The sequence below is a fragment of the Pristiophorus japonicus genome, chromosome 1 (assembly GCF_044704955.1).
Source record: "Pristiophorus japonicus isolate sPriJap1 chromosome 1, sPriJap1.hap1, whole genome shotgun sequence".
Classification (NCBI taxonomy): domain Eukaryota; kingdom Metazoa; phylum Chordata; class Chondrichthyes; family Pristiophoridae; genus Pristiophorus; species Pristiophorus japonicus.
This window is the reverse complement of record NC_091977.1, coordinates 392,261,307-392,284,303: the sequence shown is the minus strand read 5'-3', so window position 1 is coordinate 392,284,303 and position 22,997 is coordinate 392,261,307. Positions and strand designations below refer to the sequence as shown.

The window sequence follows — 22,997 nt, the reverse complement described above, 5'->3', positions numbered from 1 at the left end:
AAATGTGGTATATAAATGCAAGTTGCTGTTATTGTACAGAGTCTCAATTAAATCAAATCCATAGTGCAGATGAAAATCAGATCAGTGTTGGCAAACCCTCTTCAAGGACCAGAGAATGACCACCATCTCAACTGCTGCAGTAATTCCCTATAAAAATATGAGAACCCCACTTCTCATGCTTGACTACTGCCATAAGACAGAGATTTAAAGGAGTGAACTTTTCGAAGAACTCCAATGTTTCAATTTCCCCATTTGCCCCAGTGCTGACATTACAATTTCTAAAGTATCAAATAGACAATCCTGAGCTAGTGTTTATCAAAAAGATACAGACCCATACCTTATCAACCTATCAGAACAGCAAAAGAACATTACTCATAATATCTGGAGGGGATATATTAGCTGGAGTATATAGGAGGTGTCGGCTATTTAGCCCATCTTACTTGTGCCAGCTTTGAAAAAGCTATCCAATTAGTCCCACTCCCCAGTAGGGGCACAATCCCTGAAAGATTGGCGGTTTGATGTACAGATTCCTTCCGCAACACTACATGCAGTTTGCCAAAGTGACAATGAGCTCTGCTCATTTCTATTTGCTCGAGTGAATAAATCGCCTGCCTAGCTGGTGAAAATAGTACTTACCAGAACTGAAACTTAATTTTGTTTTATGTGAAGGACAACTTTTTTAATTAGCGTTCTTAATATAGATCAAGGAAACGTTCATAAGTTGTTTCATATACTTGTTAAAATGTCAGATTAACTCTGTTGGTTCCATTTTATAAAAAAAGCAAAAATGTTACCAAAAAACACTGAAGAATTGCATCTTAATTTTTTAGATAAAATACACAGTCTCTTTCTCTCTCCCCCCACCCCCACCCCACCACTCCATTGGCTTTTCTCTGCCAGTAATTTACCACCAAGAAGCTATGCTTCAGATCTCATGCACTACGCATCTGAAACTTTCGCTGTGAATTCTGCTGGTATTAAGCCAGTTCTACTGGCCAAGACACCAGGCCAACTGCCAATCAATCACGTGTCATCTCATAGGCTCTTCCTCACAAAGCAAGAGGAAGCTGACTCTAAACTACACTACCTGCTTTCATTATGAACGACTGGCAGCGCCAGTCTTCTGCTTTAGTAAGTTTAGTCAAGCACAGCCATTTTCATCTCACTGCATTGTACATCAACGGCTTTCCACCAATTTAAAAAAAGGAACAACTTGTATTAGGGAGTAACTCCTCTGAAAAAATTACTTTTAAACAAACAAAACTATACAGCTCTCCAAAGCCCAGTTACACAAACAAAAAAATACTGCAATTTTTTGCAAAAATAGAAGAGCAGCACTATGGGGTCAAGTTTCAGCCGCCCACTAGAATGCCACACGAGGCTCGCCTAATTTATAGAACAAAAATTGCGCCAAATACTTACCTCGTGATTCTCCGAAAGCTTTAGGCCCATTTCCACCTCGGCGCTGCGCAGCAGGAGCTGCTGGGGACGGAGCTACAGCCCTGCGCCAAAAACAGTGCCGGCAGCTGCGCGCATGCGCAGTGGAGGCTGCGCACATGCGCAGTGGCTCCCGGTATCCTGTCTCCGGGACGACAACCCTATCCCAGGCCGAAGGGACGTCGCCCCTATCCCCGGCCGAGTGGCCTGTGCATCTTACCTCGGCGGCGGAGCCCACTCGCCCGGCCTCTCCCGAAATCCTCCTGGGAGCCCGGCATAGGCAGTGTCGTCAGCGGGCCCCGCCTGAAGAGTTGGCGGTAGCGGCAGCCCGGCATTGGCTGCATGCGTGCGGGCCCTGGCTTCTTTGTCAGTCGTGGGGCCCACCCCACATCGCACTGGGGCGGGCCCCGCCCGAAGAGATGTCGGCAGCCCGGCATTGGCTGCTTGCGGGCCCCGCCCAAAGTCCTCGGCAGGGCCCGGCATCGTCTTCTCTCTTCTCCTCCTCCCCCCCACTGCTGCAGTAGGGGGGGGGGGGGGGGGGGGAGTAGAAATAATTTTTTACTTAATGATTTAAATTTTTTTTAATTTAAAAAAAAATTAATTGGATTGATTTATTGGTTTATTTATTGATTTATTTAATTATTGATGGCTCTTTATTTGTAAAAGTGAAGTGTTTAATGTTTGTAAACCCCTCCTCCCCCCCTCTTTCGTTCCCTCCGCCTGATTTCTAAGTGTAGGCAAGGTTTTCCTGAGCATACAAAAATCTACACTTACTCCATTCTAAGTTAGTTTGGAGTAAATTTTCGCTGCCTAAACTTGCAAAACAGGCATAAGTGGCCAGACACGCCCCCTTTTGAAAAAAAAAAATCTGTTCCAAAATGAAACTGTTCTAACTGACTAGAACTGGAGCAAACTAAAGACCGAGAATTACAATTTCTAAGATACTCCATTCTAAACTAGTTGCTCCAAAAAAAATAGGAGCAACTCAGGCTGAAGCTTGACCTATATTAGCAACAGACAAGAATACATTTAACACAAAAGTTCCAGTTTGTTATTGTATTTAATCTATTCACCAAACTAAAGGCACGACATTCTTACCATTTCACCAACTGTCAATTTTAACAATCTCTACAAACATGGCAAAACCAAACTTTTGTGGCAAATCAATTAAAATAATGAGCCACCTCATGACTCAAACTGCCACAATTTGGGTTTGAGGGAATCAATAATTTATTCATAAGCCTCAGCCATTATATTTACTCCTTTAGACTAAATAACTTTTCCTTTGACATGGTCAGTACAAATCCAAAAATGGAAGTGGCAATAGTACTGCTATACCGAGTACTTTCCAAGGCTAGCAAATACCATAAGAGTAGTGAAGCAAAAGTGAAATTGCAGCTAAAATCTGCTCTTCTACTTATGCCAGTTATTTGTCATACTCTATTAACCAAATTCTACTACATGCTAGCTCAGGATATCTGATTTGATGAGATTACATTATAACACTGGCTACATTTCAAGAGTACTTAATTGGCTGTAAAGTGCTTTGGAATGTCTTGAGTTCATGAAAGGCACGATATAAATGCAAGTTCCTTTTTTTCCCATTATGAAACCGATGATGCAACTGTTTTACAACTGAAATAATTCAGTCAGCAATTCAACTTTTGTTTCCACCCAGGTTAAAAATTAATAAAATTCAAAACAGTTCACTGGCACTAAAGCAATGTAAAATTATGGAACATCCTTCCATAGAAACCTACAATCACATCACAGCATCAAATTGTCTTGAATGATCCAAACATTTTACCTCCAGTATCCGATCAATGGCTATTCCAAGTATTAATCAGTGTGAAGAGCTGGATCCTGACATCAGTCCTGCTCCACCATGGGGAGAATATGTTTCAACAGTCATGATCATTCAACTAAAAGTACTCCCTGGGAGCAAGAGATGGTCACCCCATATGCAATAACAGATCTCTCGAGAAGATCAGCAGTAAATGACAAACAAAAAAAAAAATCTTTCAGGAACAGGAAAAGTGAAGTCACCCAGCGTCCACCCAGATCGTCCCCTTGTCCTGAAGAGAAACAAAAGGAATTGATGGTTGAGCAGGTGAAACTTCAGCAGATGGATTTCAATAAAGGCAAGTGAGAGGTCATCCATTTTGGACTAAAAAAGGATAGATCCGAGTATTTTTTTTTAAATAGAAAGAAAAGACTTGCATTTATATAGTGCCTTTCACGACCACTGGACGTCACAAAGCACTTTACAGCCAATGAAGTACTTTTTGAAGTCACTGTTGTAATGGAGGAAATGCGACAGTCAATTTGTGCACAGCAAGCTAACATTAACAGCAATGTAATAATCAGATAATTTGTTTTAGTGATGTCGATTGAGGGATAAATATGGGTCGGGACACCAGGGATAACTCCCGTTGTTCAAAAAAGTGCCTTTTACGTCAGAGAGAGCAGATAGGGCCTCGGTTTAACGTCTCATCCGAAAGATGGCACCTCTAACAGTGCAGCACTCGCTCAGTACTGTATTGGAGTGTCAGATTAAATTTTTGTGCTCAAATCTCTGGAGTGAATGGAACATGGTCCCACAACCTTCTGACAGAGGCGAGGGTGTTACCAACTGAGTCACAGCTGGCACTAAGTGAAAAATGATGAAAAGCTCGGAACACTGAGGTCCGAAGAGATTTATGGGTCCATGTACACAGATCACTAAAATGTAGCAGTCAGGTAGAAAAAAAAATCAAACAGGCTAATAGACTGTTAGCCTTTATAACTGGAGGGCTAGAATATAAAGCAGAGGAAGTTTGCTATGCTATACAAAGCCCTGGTTAGACCACATCTGGCATAGTGTACACTTCTGGACACCGCACCTTAGAAAGTATATATTTGCACTGCATTTCTTCCAAGGCCGATTCACCAGAATGTTACCAGGATTATGAAGAAAGATTACATAAACTAGGTATGTATTACCTGAAATTTAGATGGTTAATGGATGATTTGATTGAGTTTTTTAGGATTTTGAAAGGAAATTATAGCAGAGAAACTTTTTCCACTAGTGGGGAAACCAGGAAAAGGGGACATAACTTTAAAATCAGAAGTCAGGCCATTCAGGAGAGAATTTAGGAAACAAGTCTTCACACATGGGGTGTTAGAACTGTGGGGCTTTCTCCCACAAAAAGTAGATGTTAGCTCAATTAATAATTTTAATTGGAGATCAATAGATTTTTGCTAGACAAAGGTATCAAAGGATATGGAGCCAGGGCAGGTGGGTGGAGTTAAGATACAGATCAGCTATGATCTTACTGAATGGCTGAACAGGCTCAAGGCTCAGGAACAGGCTGAATGGCCTACTCCTGTTCCTATGAATCTTTCTTGCTGTAGCTATCAGAGATCCAAAATGGGAGAGAGTCATCCTTTGCAGTAATTTGAATAAAAAACCACTGCTGAAGGGTGGTGGGGAGACAAGGAGGAATATGAGGGGAAACACACTTAACAGCTTCCATATAGGTTTGCTTATTTTGGATGCTAGAATTTCTATGAAGGAGCTCCATACAACCAGAATAGGCTATCTTTTAAAATAGTGGGGTGGGGTGCGGAGGGGTAAGTGGTCTGTCCCTGAAGTGAACAGAGTACCCCTGACCGATTGCTTCTAGAACCCATAAATCTGAGAAAATTGCCTTTCACGCCGCTGAAAACTGCTGGAAGGTGGCTGCCCACCTGGGTCAATGCTTCCACAGAGGAATCACAGAAGTCAACAAGCAGCAGAGAAACCGAAAAAAATGGAGACTCAAGCTGCATGCCACGCAGAATCCAATGCCTGCATGGGCACCTCTGTTGCAGTACCTCCAACATGCATCTGAAGCTTAAATGGAAGAAGGTGTTTACAAAAAAGTCTCGAGCTGGACCTAGCTACTTTCTACAACAGTACAACTGAGTTAAGCAAAACTTTGCACGGCAAGACATAAGCTTAAATGGCATCTATACATTTATCCTGCAATATCCATTTTTTGAATTCTTGTTCAGATAGGATTCCGCATCAGGCCAAGGCCTGCCTGGAAGATGACTGTCGATGATCCGAGGGGAATATTGAAGCTATACATGTATTCTAACAAAGCTAAAACCCAAAAGATTGCAAATATATTGACTGCAAGTAGGAAAAACCTACTTGACCTCATCCTCACCAATCTACCTGTTGCAGATGCATCTGACCACGAGAGTATTGATCCTTGTGGAGACAAAGTCACGTCTTCCCACTGAGGACATCCTCCATCATGTTGTTTGGCACTACCACCGTGCTAAATAGGATAGCTTTAGTACAGATCTAGCAGCTCAAAACTGGGCATCCATGAGGCGCTGTGGGCCATCAGCAGCAGCAGAATTGGGAATGTTCGCTGATGATTACATACTGTTCAATTCCATTTGCAACTCCTCAGATAATGAAGCAGTCCATGGCTACATGCAGCAAGACCTGTATAACATTCAGGCTTGCCTAATGTGGCAAGTAACAGTCACATCTTACAAGTACCAGGCATTGGCTGTCTCCAACGAGAGAGTCGAACCATCCTTGACATTTAACGACATTACTATCATCAAATCTCCCACCATCAACATCCTGGGGGTTACCATGAAGTAGAAACTTAACTGGGCCAACCACAAATACTGTGGCAACAAGGGGAGGTCAGAGGCTGGGTATTCTGCAGAGTGACTCACCTCCTCCCGACTCCCCAAAGCCCTTTCAACCACCGACAAGGCACAACTTGAGTGTGATGGAATACTCTGCTTGCCTGGATGAGTGCAGCTCCAACACAAGAAGCCAGACACCATCCTGGCCAAAGCAGCCCATTGGATTGGCAGCCCATCCACCACCTTACCATTCACTTCCTCCACTAATGGCACACCATAGTTGCAATATGCACCATCTAGGAGATGCACTGCAGCAACTCACCATGGCTTCTTCGACTGCACCTCCTAAACCCACAAACTCTACTGCCTAGAAGGACAAGGGCAGCAGGCACCTGGGAATATTACCACCTCCAAGTAACACCATCATGACTTGGAAACACAGTCGTTCGTTCATCATCGCTGGGTCAAAATCCTGGAACTCTCCCTAACAGCACAGAGAGTGTACCGTCACCACATTGACTTCAGTGGTTCAGGAAGGCGGCTCACCACCACCACCTTCTCAAGGGAAATTAGGTATGGGCAATAAATGCTGGCCTTGCCAGCGATGTTTTAAAAAAAAAATCAGACCAGACTCCGAAGACAGTTATCTATAATAAATTAGGTGCAAGAAACCCAGAGTGTGACAATGTGGAATTTGGAGAAACAGTTTAACCCGAGCTGCATGAGTCCTACAAGACCTATACCAAACAAGCACTGAACTTTGAACCAGTGTTTAATGCACTATTTAGAAACATAGAAAATAGGTGCAGGAGTAGGCCATTCGGCCCTTCTAGCCTGCACCGCCATTCAATGAGTTCATGGCTGAACATTCAACATCAGTACCCCATTCCTGCTTTCTCGCCATACCCCTTGATCCCCCTAGTAGTAAGGACCTCATCTAACTCCTTTTTGAATATATTTAGTGAATTGGCCTCAACAACTTTCTGTGGTAGAGAATTCCACAGGTTCACCACTCTCTGGGTGAAGAAGTTCCTCCGCATCTCGGTCCTAAATGGCTTACCCCTTATCCTTAGACTGTGACCTCTGGTTCTGGACTTCCCCAACATTGGGAACATTCTTCCTGCATCTAACCTCGTCAGAATTTTAAATGTTTCTATGAGGTCCCCTCTCATTCTTCTGAACTCCAGTGAATACAAGCCCAGTTGATCCAGTCTTTCTTGATAGGTCAGTCCCGCCATCCCGGGAATCAGTCTGGTGAACCTTCGCTGCACTCCCTCAATAGCAAGAATGTCCTTCCTCAGGTTAGGAGACTAAAACTGTACACAATACTCCAGGTGTGGCCTCACCAATGCCCTGTACAACTGTAGCAACACCTCCCTGCCCCTGTACTCAAATCCCCTTGCTATGAAGGCCAACATGCCGTTTGCTTTCTTAACCGCCTGCTGCACCTGCATGCCAACCTTCAATGACTGATGTACCATGACACCCAGGTCTCTTTGCACCGCCCCTTTTCCTAATCTGTCACCATTCAGATAATAGTCTGTCTCTCTGTTTTTACCACCAAAGTGGATAACCTCACATTTATCCACATTATACTTCATCTGCCATGCATTTGCCCACTCACCTAACCTATCCAAGTCGCTCTGCAGCCTCACAGCATCCTCCTCGCAGCTCACACTGCCACCCAACTTAGTGTCATCCGCAAATTTGGAGATACTATATTTAATCCCCTCATCTAAATCATTAATGTACAGTGTAAACAGCTGGGGCCCCAGCACAGAACCTTGCGGTACCCCACTAGTCACTGCCTGCCATTCTGAAAAGTACCCATTTACTCCTACTCTTTGCTTCCTGTCTGACAACCAGTTCTCAATCCATGTCAGTACACTACCCCCAATCCCATGTGCTCTAACTTTGCACATCAATCTCTTGTGTGGGACCTTGTCGAACGCCTTCTGAAAGTCCAAATATACCACATCAACTGGTTCTCACTTATCCACTCTACTGGAAACATCCTCAAAAAATTCCAGAAGATTTGTCAAGCATGATTTCCCTTTCACAAATCCATGCTGACTTGGACCTATCATGTCACCTCTTTCCAAATGCACTGCGATGACATCCTTAATAATTGATTCCATCATTTTACCCACTACCGACGTCAGGCTGACCGGTCTATAATTCCCTGTTTTCTCTCTCCCTCCTTTTTTAAAAAGTGGGGTTACATTGGCTACCCTCCACTCCATAGGAACTGATCCAGAGTCAATGGAATGTTGGAAAATGACTGTCAACGCATCCACTATTTCCAAGGCCACCTCCTTAAGTACTCTGGGATGCAGTCCATCAGGCCCTGGGGATTTATCGGCCTTCAATCCCATCAATTTCCCCAACACAATTTCCCGGCTAATAAGGATTTCCCTCAGTTCCTCCTCCTTACTAGAGCCCCCGACCCCTTTTATAACCGGAAGGTTGTTCGTGTCCTCCTTCGTGAATACCGAACCAAAGTACTTGTTCAATTGGTCCGCCATTTCTTTGTTCCCCGTTATGACTTCCCCTGATTCTGACTGCAGGGGACCTACGTTTGTCTTTACTAACCTTTTTCTCTTTACATATCTATAGAAACTTTTGCAATCCGTCTTAATGTTCCCTGCAAGCTTCTTCTCATACTCCATTTTCCCTGCCCTAATCAAATCCTTTGTTCTCCTCTGCTGAGTTCTAAATTTCTCCCAGTCCCCAGGTTCGCTGCTATTTCTGGCCAATTTGTATGCCACTTCCTTGGCTTTAATACTATCCCTGATTTCCCTTGATAGCCACGGTTGAGCCACCTTCCCTTTTTCATTTCTATGCCAGACAGGAATGTACAATTGTTGTACTTCATCCATGCGGTCTCTAAATGTCTGCCATTGCCCATCCACAGTCAACCCCTTAAGTATCATTCGCCAATCCATCCCAGCCAATTCACGCCTCATACCTTCAAAGTTAGCCTTCTTTAAGTTCTGGACCATGGTCTCTGAATTAACTGTTTCATTCTCCATCCCAATGCAGAATTCCACCATATTATGGTCACTCTTCCCCAAGGGGCCTCGCACAACGAGATTGCTAATTAATCCTCTCTCATTACATAACACCCAGTCTAAGATGGCCTCCCCCCTAGTTGGTTCCTCGACATATTGGTCTAAAAAACCATCCCTTATGCACTCCAGAAAATCCTCCTCCACCGTATTGCTTCCAGTTTGGTTAGCCCAATCTATGTGCATATTAAAGTCACCCATTATAACTGCTGCACCTTTATTGCACGCACCCCTAATTTCCTGTTTGATGCCCTCCCCAACATCACTACTACTGTTTGGAGGTCTGTACACAACTCCCACTAATGTTTTTTGCCCTTTGGTGTTCTGCAGCTCTACCCATATAGATTCCACATCATCCAAGCTAATATCCTTCCTAACTATTGCCTTAATCTCCTCCTTAACCAGCAATGCTACCCCACCTCCTTTTCCTTTTATTCTATCCTTCCTGAATGTTGAATAACCCTGGATGTTGAGTTCCCAGCCCTGCTCATCCTGGAGCCACGTCTCCGTAATCCCAATCACATCATATTTGTTAACATCTATTTGCACAGTTAATTCATCCACCTTATTGCGGATACTCCTTGCATTAAGACACAAAGCCTTCAGGCTTGTTTTTTTTAACACCCTCTGTCCTTTTAGAATTTTGCTGTACAATGGCCCTTTTTGTTCTTTGCCTTGGGTTTCTCTGCCCTCCACTTTTCCTCATCTCCTTTCTGTCTTTTGTTTTTGCCTCCTTTTTGTTTCCCTCTATCTCCCTGCATTGGTTCCCATCCCCCTGCCATATTAGTTTAACTCCTCCCCAACAGCACTAGCAAACACTCCCCCGAGGACATTGGTTCCGATTTTGCTGCAGGCTCACCCTCTTCCCCTTCCCGACACCATACACTGGAGAAACACAACTTGAACAATTTTCATGTCCACCCATGACACAAATGAAATTATTATTGTCGCAGACAAAGCAGCCATTTTTTGGTCTTATCTGGCAATCCAAGTTTGTGTACTTTTGGGTCTGAATCAGCAGAAATATATCGGTGGTCAATCCCAGTCACTGTTTGTTTTGCACCCACCTTGCAACTAAAAGTGGTTTAATGTGCTAATTACCTAAACACCCTCTTGCAAACAGAGATTGGCTGGGTGTAGAGATTACATATACTTATCTGGGTCTATACATGTGTATAATGGTGTAAGTATACCAGAGACCACACTTTAATAATGCTTGCGATTCTGGTTGCATATTTTAATTTGTATTATAGACATAGCCCAACATCTGCTCAGGTATCACGTCGAGTTTATATTTGCTATTTGCTATTTTTTTTGTTGTCTGGGTCGAAGGAAATCAGCCATGGTACCCTGTTCTGCTTTAATATTGAGTCTGGGTCCAAGATGTTAAGCTGAGATACTGAGCTTTATTTCCTTGTGTGAGGAAACATCTATAGCGACAACGAGATCCCATTTGTAAGAAAAATCTTCTTTTTTTTTTTTTTAAATTGCATAGTATTCCTACTAACTTGCTCTGGTCTCTAAAAAGGTATCTATTGTTCCATTGAATGCATTTGTTAAATAAAGTCTGCCAACAGCACGAGAGCTCACCAATTTTTCAATTTTCTGGATAAAACTCACTGATTTGCACCTGTCCCAAGTTTACAGCAGATTCAAATTGGTGCAAGCCAAGTTTCTAAATGAGGCCAAAGTACAAAGCAAACATAATTAGAAAAACCAAGAGACACTAGAAATCATAATTATCCTACCTTAAAAAAAACTCACTAAGCCACAGGGTTTGGCTCTAGAAGACAGCAAATTACGACAGTTGGAGCAAACAATTAACTGGTAATTTACACAAGGCAGAATTAGGTGGTCACGTGTTGCCACCCACCATGATGCAAATGCTTAAGGGCATGCTCAACACGAGGCATCCCTATGGCTAGTCAAGTTCCTACATATGTGAAGTGCGTCCCAACGGAAGTTGGAGAAATATCTAAACTTAAAGTGGGAGAAGTGAAAGAGGGTCTACAAAGAGGGGCGCAAAAAATAAAAGTAGGCATGCAGATATCAATAAGCACAGTTAAGAAAAAGCTACTAACCATTTAGAGAGTAAAAAAAAACATTTCAGGTCAAACCTACAGATAGCCAAACACTGGAGTGTAAAGAGTTAAGCAAATGAGGCGTCTGTAATTTTTTGAAATCAACTGAATTATGCGCTTTCTGGAACTATAATTTTGTTGCACTCAAAATTTACATAGGTCAGAGCACTCTTATCAAAAGATCTGGGTATGTAAAGACACCTTTTAGATTACTTATTTTTGACTGTCATGATCAATACAAAAACTTTTGTAATATTAAAATGAATAAATTCCAACCCTTACATTGCCTGAAAGGCAAACTCAATTGTGCCATTCAAAAGAGAATTGGACAAGTACCTGAAGGGAAAGAAAACTGCAGGACTACAGGGAAAGGTCGAGGGAGTGGGACTAGCTGAAGTGTTCTTGTAAAGAGCCGGCACAGGTGTGACGGGCCGAAGGGCCTCCTTCTGTGCTGTAACCATTCTATGATTTTTCCTCTGTGGTTAAAACAGTAAGAAGCTGAGCCATGTGGACCAGAAGTTTTCACATTCACAGTCTGTGCCGAGTGAGCTTACCTCAAACTGGAACACTATAATTAGCAGCAGTGATTTCAGGATTAAAGCGAGTAAAATCAGACAGGTTCCAACTGTGGATCCCTATTTCCTCTCCCCTCTCCCCTCTCGCCTCCCATCAGAGAATATGGGGATGGGGGGGAAAGGAATGTCAAAAAATATGATAGATGCTTCAAAAATACATCAATCCAAACACAAATCACAGTTTTATTTTTTCACACCAAATGTAATAATTTGGCAATGTAAGTAGCTGACAGCCACCTGAATCCATTATCACCTGATTAGGAGTCTCTCACAGATTAGGCATTGCAGTTTCTAGTGATTATTTGTAACTTGTGTATCCTTCGGCACATGCATGCCTTGCACTCCGCGCCCCCCCATTGCGCTCGATCCGGTCACGATACACGAGGAAGCAGGGACGAACTACGTGGAGCTCTGTTACTGGAGTTGCTTCTGGGTTATCTTCAAGACTTTTGCCTAGAATATCGCTGTGATAATCTACACAAACATTTTCATGGCCTTCTGATAGAGAGGAGAAAAAAAAAAAGAGAGCGAGAGAGCAAGTTGTGGGAAGATGAATCCGTGGAGGAAGAACTTAGACAGGGGGAGGTGGTCAGAAACTGGGACTTCGGCGATGTGGGCAGGAACTAATTGGGGGGGGGGGGGGGTAAAGGGAAGGGAAAGGAGACGGTCTTTACCCATGAAAGTGAGTCCTGCCTGTTCCAGGTGAGCTCTGTCCTGTCTGGAGTCAGCAGTCAGAATGGCTCGAATTACACTTTACATTGTCACTGATTACTTAGGCAGGGCAGTTCAAATTACACATTTCCAGCACGCTGGCGCGGCGCCTAAATTCTGCCAACGTCCGCCACGCGGCCGATGCCATCGAGTCGCTAAAAACAGCTCTGGGCCCTGACTCCGTTAGGTGTATCGAGGAGGCTCAAGCACGTGGGGAGATCCCGTCCGAACTGACCCCCGTCCGGACGGAATTCCTCATCGGCGCCAAACCCCGGAACCTCCCTCGGGGGCCGGCGCCTCACAACTTGAGCCGCCTCGGGGAAATCCCCTCCGTGCCTTTCAGTTCCGCGCGGAGGGGTTTCCTGTACGGGCTGCTCCTGCACACCCTCAACTTTGCCATCCTCGCCGGCCGTCCGGACACGCCATGGCGTACCATCTTGCCGTCCGGAGGAGGCGGGGGTCCCCGATGGAGAGCACTCTACGCAGGGGTCCTCCCACTATTCATCGGGGACTTGGCCTGGAGGGTGGTGCACGGAGCAGTGCCGTGCAACAAATTTTTAAGCCGGTTCACGGACTCCCAGGCCGCCTGCAATTTCTGCGGTCTGGAGGAGTCCGTGTTCCATGTTTTTATTGAATGCACAAGGTTGCAGCCCCTGTTCCACTATTTGAAGGGGCTGCTCCTGAAATTCTGGCTGCACTTCAGTCCCACTCTCCTGATCTTTGGGCACCCTGTGCGGAGGGGAGCGGGTAGGTCCGAGGGCCTCCTCGTAGGACTGCTCCTGGGCACGGCTAAGGGTGCCATCAGCCGGTCCAGGCAGCGGGCGGTCGAGGGGGTCGTTCAACCTGACTGCCTGCCTCTCTTCCGCTCTTACATCCGATCCAGGGTGTCCTTGGAGATGGAGCACGCGGTGTCCACCGGTACGCTCGCGGCCTTCCGCGAGAGGTGGGCACCGGAGGGACTGGAGTGCATCATCACGCCCGGCAACCAAATTTTAATTTGATTTTACGTTTTAAAGTTTAATTTGTTTTAATTGCCGGTGCTTTTAGTGTCCCCCTCTCCTTTTATAGGGGGCACTGGAAAAAGGAAAAATTTGATTTTAGTGCCCCAAAAAAAAAACCACAAAAAAAATAAATAAAAAAGGGGCCTTGTAAATGTCTTGTGTGTGTCATCCAGGTCGGGTGGCACGGATACATGTTTTATGTTTTTGCAGGTTAACTCAAAAGAGTTTCCAGAGAAACTGTTGTGTGTCTTATCGTCCAAGGAGGCCAATCAGTAATTAAGTCATGTGATCAAAGGGACCCAATCAGAGCTTTTCAGTGTTACAAATAAGCACATCCTTTAAATTCACGGGCATAGATGACTCAATATCAGGAATGTATGCAGCTTCAGTTGAGTTCTGCATTCAGTTTTTAAGCATTTGATTGAATCCCATTTAGAATCTTTTGCTTAGAGCTTCCCCATGGCGGAGTTGCTGAAGGCACAGAAGGTAGCCTTTTGGTCCATTCTGCCATCTCCATTCAGTCCCATTCCCCTGCCCTTCCCCTTTTAATTTTTTTCCCCATTGATTTGTATACATCCCTTTCAAAAGTTATTATAGATTATGTTTCCATCCCAATTTCCGATATGGCATTCCACATTTTTAACAACCCTCGGATTAACATTTCTTCTAACCTCTTCATTTTTTTGGCGATTTCTTAAATTTAGACCCGTCAATTAGGGCTCACTGACCAGCGAAAATAGATTTCCTATTTACCTAATCAAAACCCCTTCATAATTTTGAGCACTTCAGTCTCCTCTTAAATACTTCTCTGTTCTAATGAAAAGAGCCACAGTTTCATTTATGGCTGTGTTTAGTAACACCGACCAGTGTAATTAACAAGATTTAGTATTGGCATCGCCAGGACAAAAATCACCCAAGACTTTGCCTAGAATGGGTAATTTAATCAAGTCAAGCTGTAGACTCTCAGCACTTCATTGAAGTTCTCTACAAGGCTAAGATCAGTGTGTAATTTTCCAGAGTTCAGACAGCGCACGGCTCCACCACGCCAGAGTTCAGACAGCGCACGGCTCCACCACGCCAGAGTTCGGCTCCACCACGCCAGAGTTCAGACAGCGCATGGCTCCACCACGCCAGAGTTCAGACAGCGCACGGCTCCACCACGCCAGAGTTCAGACAGCGCACGGCTCCACCACGCCAGAGTTCAGACAGCGCACGGCTCCACCACGCCAGAGTTCGGCTCCACCACGCCAGAGTTCAGACAGCGCACGGCTCCACCACACCAGAGTTCAGACAGCGCACAGCTCCACCACACCAGAGTTCAGACAGCGCACTGCTCCAATAACTTGTATTTATATAGCGTCTTTAACGTAGTAAAATGTCTCAAGGCGCTTCGCGGGAATGTTATAAGACAAAACAAATACATTTGACACCGAGCCACACAAGAACAAATTATGGCAGATCACCAAAAGCAGAGTGGCGGCGTACCTGAGCGCGAGCAGACCGAAGCCAGAGAGTGGGGATAAAAGCCAGAGCAGCCCACAGCATACGGCCAATGTGATCTCCTGGACTAGTTTTGATCGCCTGGTTGGGTCGGAGAGGAATTTTCCCAGATTTTTTTTCCCCCAATTGGCCTGGGTTTTTAATCCGTTTTTTTGCCTCTCCTTGGAGATCGCACAGCTCTGGGTGGGGAGAATTCTGCTGTATGACATCGCAGGTAAGGGATTGGTACTGATTATAGGCTAAGTTTTTCTTTAAAATTAACATAGCATAACTAAATACTAAAAACTAACTTTTGTTTAACTAATTTAATAAACTATATAGGGAAAATACTTGATTAACACTAAACTAATTAATTCAATATAATGGGAAAACAGGAGATGTGTTACTGCTGTAATATGTGGTCCAGGGTGACTACATCTGCAGTAAGTGTCTGCGGCTCAACGAACTTTGGCTCCGAGATGAGGAGCTGGAGTCCAAGCTACAGACATTGCGAGACATCAGGGAGGGAGAAAGTTACCTGGACCTTTTGCTCCAGGAGGCAACCACACCTACTAGATTAAACACTTTAGAATTGACACGTGGTCAGGAACAGGAGGGTGTGACTGCAAGTGAAGCAGGTAAGGGGATCCAGGAGGTATTGCTGTAGGAGCCTCAGTCTTTGCACTTGTCCAATAGATTTGAGGTTCTTGCAACCCTTGAGGACAAGTGTGCAGACCGTAGGGTGGATGAGCAGACTGACCAAGGCACCGTGGTGCAGAAAGCTATTCAAGTGGGGAGAGTAAAGAGGCAGGTGGTTGTAGTAGGGGACAGTATAGTTAGGGGACAGATAGGGTTCTGCAGCTGAGAGCGTGCGTTCCAAAGGCTGTGTTGCCTACCCGGTGCCAGGGTAAAGGACATCTCCTCTGGGCTGGAGAAGAACTTGGGAGTGGGAGGGAGACGATCCAGTTGTTGTGGTACACGTAGGTACCAATGGCATAGGTAGAACTAAGAAAGAGGTTCTGCTGAGAGAGTGAACAGTTAGGGACTAAATTGAAAACAGAACCACAGATAATCTCTGCATTATTACTTGAGCCACGAGCAAATTGGCATAGGGTCAATAGAATCAGGGAGATGAATGCATGGCTCAGAGGTTGGTGTGGGAGAAGTGGGTTTTGATTCGTGGGGCACTGGCACCAATACTCGGGAAAGAGAGAGCTGTTCCGTGGGGACGGACTACACCTGAACTATGCTGGGACCGGAGTTCTAGGGAACTGACTAACTGGGGAGGTAGATAGGGCTTTAAACTAAATAAGGGGCCGGGGGGGGGAAACAGTAGCAAGCAATCTAGAATGCTAGAGAGAACAAAAAAGGAAGCAATGCAGGAAAGTGATTGTGGTAAAGATAAGCAGGTTATGTCAGGAAGGGACAGAGCATACAACCAAAAGGGTACACTAGCAAATAGGGCCCAGGTAAGAAAAAATAGCAGTAAAACAAAATAGGTCTATAGTACAAGAATGTCTAATATTGTGAAAGAGACAAATTTAAAAGGCATTGCATCTGAATATTACAGATTTTATTTTTTGAAATTCGTAGCCAATCGTTCCAATTCTTTGTCAAATCACAAACGCCAGAGGTCACCTTGCACACATCAAGGATCACTCTGCGCCAATGCTCTTAGCCAAAAGGCCTAGAGCCACTGCACCGTTCCTGGAAGTACTGCAATACCAGGTTCGTGCCATGGAGGTGGATGGGTCAGGTCCCCCACACACCTCCGTGGAGGTGGATGGGTCAAGCCACCCCACCCACCTAACAGATTTTTTTTTTTTTTTATAAATTCGTAGCTAATCGTTCCAATTCTTTGTCAAATCACAAACGCCAGAGGTCACCTTGCACATGCCAAGGATCACTCTGCGCCAATGCTCTTAGCCAAAAGGCCTAGAGCCACTGCACCGTTCCTGGAAGTACTGCAATACCAGGTTCGTGCCATGGAGGTGGATGGGTCAAGCCACCCCACACACCTCCGTGGAGGTGGATGGGTCAAGCCACCCCACCCACCTCCTGTTTCCAAAAAAGCAAGCATATACCTTCCTGACCAGGGAGAAACCACCCGGAGGTCATGGTGGCTGGTCAGGTCAGTTACGCATGATCTTAGCCAAAAGGCCGAGAAGCGATCAGATGCTTCGTGCAAAGGTAGACGAATTAACAGCACAAATAGATGTAAACGGATACGATATAGTTGCAATTACGGAGACATGGTTGCAGGGTGACTAGGGTTGGGAACTGCATATCCAAGGATATTCGATATTTAGGAAGGACAGACAAAAAAGAAGAGGGGTGGTGTGGCGTTGTTATTAAAGGATGAAATCAGAGCAATAATGAGGAAGGATATTGGCTCAGAAAATCAAGATGCAGAATCAATCTGGGTGGAGCTAAGGAGCATCAAGGGGCAGAAAACATTGGTGGGAGTTGTCTACAGGCCTCCAAACAGTAGTGGCAGAGTAGGAGACGGCATCAAACAGGAAATTAGAGATGCATGTAACAAGGGTACTACAGTATTCGTAGGTAACTTTAATCTACATATAGACTCGCCAAACCAAATTAGTAGTAATATTGTGGCAAATGAATTCCTGGTGTGTGTACGAGATGGTTTTTTAGACCAGTATGTTGAGGAGCCTACTAGGGAACAGGCTATCCCAGATTGTGTAATGAGAAGGGGTTAATTAACAGTCTTGTTGTGCAGGGGGGTCCTTTAGGGAAGAGTGACCATAACATGATTGAATTCTTTATTAGGATGGAAAGGGAAGTAGTCCAATCCAAAACTAGGGTCCTAAATCTAAACAAAGGAAACTACGAAGGTATGAGGAATGAATTGGCTATGATGGATTGGGAAGATTAATTAAAAAGCATGGATAGGCAATGGCTAATACTTAAGGAACAAATGCATGAATTGCAACAGTTATACATTCCTTTCTGGCGTAAAAACACAAGGAAAAGTGGCCCAACCCATGGCTAACAAAAGAAATTAAGGATACTATAGATCCAAAGAGCAGTTATACAAAGTTGCCAGAAAAAGTAGCAAGGCTGAGGATTGGGAGCAGTTTAGAATTCAGCAAAAAAAGGACCACGAGATTGATTTTGAGAGAGAGAGAGAGAGAGAGAGAGAGAGAGAGAGAGAGAGAGAGAGAGAGAGTGTGAGTGTGTGTAGGAGAGTAAACTTGCAAAGAACATAAAAACCAGACTGCAAAAGTTTCTACAAGTATGTAAAAAGAAAATTAGTGAAGGTCCTTTACAGATAGAAATGGAAGAATTTGTAATGGGAAACAAACAATTAAATACTTCGGTTCTGTCTTCACTGAAGAGGACACAAATAACGTCACAGAAATGCGAGGGAACCAAGGGTAGTGAGCAAGAAGAATTAAAGGAAGTGATAATTAGCAAGAAAATAGTGCTGGCGAAGCTAATGGGACTGAAGGCAGATCCCCAGGACCTGATAATCTGCATCCCAGGGTACTAAAAGAAGTAGCCATGGAAATAGTAGATACATTGGTCGTCATCTTCCAAAATTCTATAAGATTATGGAACGGTTCCTGCAGATTGGAGGGTGGCAAATGTAACCCCACTATTTAAAAAAAGGAGGGAGAGAGAAAATGGGGAACTATAGACCAGTTAGCCTGACGTCAGTAGCAGGGAAAATGCTGGAGTCTATTGTTAAGGATGTGATAACAGCAATGGGATTAAACAAAGTCAACAGAGTTATGAAAGGAAAATCATGTTTGACAAACCTACTGGAGTTTTTTTGAGGATATAACTGATAAAATAGATAAGGGAGAACCAGTGGATGTAGTGTATTTGGATTTTCAGAAGGTCTTTGATAAACATAGAAAATAGGTGCAGGAGTAGTCCATTCGGTCCTTCGAGCCTGCACTGTCATTCAATATCATGACTGATCATTTCTTCAGTACCCCCTTTCCTGCTTTCTCTCCATACCCCTTGATCCCCTTAATCGCAAGGACCATATCGAACTCCCTCTTAAATATATCCAATGAACTGGCATCAACAACTCTCTGCGGTGGGGAATTCCACAGGTTAACAACTCTGAGTGAAAAAGTTTATCAGTCCTAAATGGCTTACCCCTTATCCGAAGACTATGTCCCCTAGTTCTGGATTTCCCCAACATCGAGAACATTCTTCCCGCATCTAACCTGTCCAGTCCCGTCAGAATCTTATATGTTTCTATGAGATCCCCGCTCATCCTTCTAAACGCCAGTGAATAAAGGCCCAGTTGATCCAGTCTCTCCTCATGACAGCCCAGCCATCCCTGAAATCAGTCTGGTGAACCTTCGCTGCACTCTTTCAATAGCAAGAACGTCCTTCTTCAGACTAGGAGACCAAAACTGAACACAATATTCCAGGTGAGGCCTCACTAAAATCCTGTACAACTGCAGAAAGACCTCCCTGCTCCGATATTCAAATCCCCTAGCTATGAAGGCCAACATACCATTTGCCTTCTTTACCACCTGCTGTACCTGCGTGCCCACTTTCAGTGACTGATGAATCATGACACCCAGGTCTCGTTGCACCTCCCCTTTTTCTAGTCTGCCGCCATTCAGATAATATTCTGCCTTTATGTTTTTGCCCCCAAAATGGATAACCTCACATTTATCCACATTATACTGCATCTGCCATGTATTTGCCCACTCACCTAATCTGTCCAAGTCACCCTGCAGCCTCTTAGCGTCCTCTTCACAGTTCACACCGCCACCCAGTTTAGTGTCATCCGCAAACTTGGAGATATTACACTCTATTCCTTCATCCAAATCGTTAATGTAAATTGTAAAGAGCTGGGGTCCCAGCACTGAGCCCTGCGGCACCCCACTAGTAACTGCCTGCCATTCTGAAAAGGACCCGTTTATCCCGACTCTGTTTCCTGTCTGCCAACCAGTTCTCTATCCATGTCAGTATATTACCCCCAATACCATGCGCTTTGATTTTGTACACCAATCTCTTGTGCGGGATCTTGTCAAAAGCCTTTTTAAAGTCCAAATACACCACATCCACTGGTTCTCCCTTGTCCACACTACTAGTTACATCCTCAAAAAATTCCAGAAGATGTGTCAAGCATGATTTCCCTTTCATAAATCCATGCTGACTCGGTCCAATCCTGTCACTGCTTTCCAAATGGGCTGCTATTTCATCCTTAATGGTTGATTCCAACATTTTCCCCACTACTGATGTCAGGCTAATCGGTCTATAATTACCCGCTTTCTCTCCCCCTCCTTTTTTAAAAAGTGGCATTACATTAGCTACCCTCCAGTCCATAGGAACTGATCCAGAGTCGATAGAATGTTGGAAAATGACCACCAATGCATCCACTATTTCTAGGGCCACTTCCTTAAGTACTCTGGGATGCAAACTATCAGGACCCGGGGATTTATCGGCCTTTAATCCCAACACAATTTCCCGCCTAATAAAGGATATCTTTCAGTTCCTCATTCTCACTAGACCCACTGTCCCCTAGTATATTCGGAAGGTTATTTGTATCTTCCTTTGTGAAGACAGAACTGAAGAAGTATTGGTTTAATTGGTCTGCCATTTCTTTGTTCCCCATTATAAATTCACCTGACTCCAACTGCAAGGGACCTACATTTGTCTTTACTAATCTTTTTCTCTTCACATATTTATAGAAGCTTTTGCACTCAGTTTTTAAAGTTCCCTGCAAGCTTCCTCTCGTACTCTATTTTCCCCTTCTTAATTAAACCCTTAGTCCTCCTCTGTTGAATTCTAAATTTCTCCCAGTCCTCCGGTTTGTTGCTTTTTCTAGCCAATTTATGTCTCTTCCTTGGTTTATCATCCTTAGTTTCCCTCGTTAGCCATGGTTGAGCCACCTTCCCAGTTTTATTTTTACTCCAGACAGGGATGTACAATTGCTGAATTTCATCCATGTGATCTTTAAATGTTTGCCATTGCTTATCCACCGTCAACCCTTTAAGTATCCTCTGCCAGTCTATTCTAGTCAATTCACACCTCATACCGTCGAAGTTAGCTATAAAGTCTCATAGGAGGTTAGTGTGCAAAATTAAGGCACATGGGGATTGGGGTTATGTATTGGCATGGATTGAAAATTGGTTAACTGACAGGAAACAGAGTGTCGGAATAAACGGATCTTTTTCGGGGTGGCGGGCAGTGACTAGTGGGGTACCACAGGGATCAGTGCTTGGGCCCCAGCTATTCACAATATAAAATGATTTGGATGAGAGAACCAAATGTAATATTTCCAAGTTTGCTGATGGCACAAAACTAGATGGGATTGTGAGTTGTGAGGAGGATGCAAAGATGCTACAAGGCGATTTAGAGATAGGTTGAGTGAGTGGGCAAACACATGGCAGATGCTGTATAACGTAGATAAATGTGAAGTTATCCACTTTGGTAGGAAAAACATAAGGACAAAGTATTATTTAAATGGTGATGGCTTGGGAAGTTTCGATGTACAGAGGGACCTGATGTCCTTGTACACCAGTCATTGAAAGCAAACATGCAGGTAGGAAGGCAAATGGTATGTTGGCCTTCATTGCAAGAGGATGAGAGTACAGGGGCAAGGATATCTTACTACAGTTATACAGAGCCTTGGTGAGACCGCGCCTGGAGTAGTGCGTGCAGTTTTGGTCTCCTTATCCAAGAAAGGATATACTTGCCATAGAGGGAGTGCAGCGAAGGTTCACCAGACTGATTCCTGAGATGGCAGGACTGTTGTACGAGGAGAGATTGGGTCGACTCGGCCTGTATTCACTAGAGTTTAGATGAATGAGGGGGGATCTCATTGAAACGTATAAAATTCTGACTGGGTTGAATAGACTGGATGCGGGGAGGATGTTTCCCCTGGCTGGGAAGTCAGTCTCAGGATACGGGATAGGAAATTTAGGATCGAGATGAGGAGAAATCTTTTCACTCAGAGGGTGGTGAACCTGTGAAATTCTCTACCACAGAAGGCTTTGGAGGCCAAGTCACTGAATATATTTAAGAGGGAGATAGATAGATTTCTTGAAACAAAAGGCATCAAGGGGTAGGAGGAAAAAGCAGGAATATGGTGTTGAGATAGAGGGTCAGCCATGATCATATTGAATGGCAGTGCAGACGCGAAGGGCCAAATGGCCTACTACTTCTATTTTCTATGTTTCTATGTTGAAGGAGCGTATTAAAAGGAGGAAAGAGGCAGGGAATTCCAGAGCTTAGGGCTCAGACAGCTGAAGGCATGGCCACCAATGGTTGATTAGTTATTGTCAGCGATGCTCAGGAAGGAAGATTTAGAGAGCAAACATCTCGAGGCTGAAAAAGATGAGAGATAGGGAGAGGTGAGGCCATGGATGGATTTGTTAACAAGGATGAGAATTTTGAAATCAAGTCATTGCTTAACCAGAAGCCAATGTAGGTCAGCAAGCACAGGGATGATGGTGAGAGGGACTTGGCATAAGTTGGGACACAGGCTGCCGAGTTTTGGATAACCTCAAGTTCATGTAGGGTAGAATATGGGAGGCCAGCCAAGAGTGCATTGGAGTAGTCAAGTCTAAAGGTAACAAAGGCATGGATGAGGGTTTGAGCAGCAGATGAGCTTAGGCAGGGGCGGAGACGGGTAATGTTATGGAGGTGGAAATAGGCGGTTTTAGTTATGCCGCGGATATATGGCCAGAAGTTCACTTCAGGGTCAAATACAACACCTAGGTTGCGAACAGTCTGGTTCAACCTCAGAGGACATTCCAGAGTTCAGACAACGAAGGGCAGGTGCGTGGGAGGATGTGGAAAGCAAGAGAAATTAGAGAGTTGTCAACAGCTATTTTTTTTTTTTAAATCAAGATTTGCCTTTCATCATTAATTAAAAAATATATAGATTTTTCTCTTTCACATGCCAAGGTAAATAAAAATGGGAAAACAAGCTCCTTTTAAAAAAGGTCACTACTATCATCTATCTAACCATTAAGAAGCATGCAAAAGCAGTATGCAGGGAACTCCTCTCCA

At 44.3% G+C, this 22,997-nt stretch overlaps 1 protein-coding gene and 1 pseudogene across 7 annotated transcripts in view; both read right to left on the bottom strand.

Annotated features, from left to right (window-relative positions):
- ncoa2 (nuclear receptor coactivator 2) overlaps positions 1-22,997 on the bottom strand; it is a 418,174-nt gene that overhangs the window by 313,726 nt on the left and 81,451 nt on the right. The window lies entirely within an intron of this gene.
- Positions 16,927-17,159, bottom strand: LOC139279010 (U2 spliceosomal RNA; annotated as a pseudogene).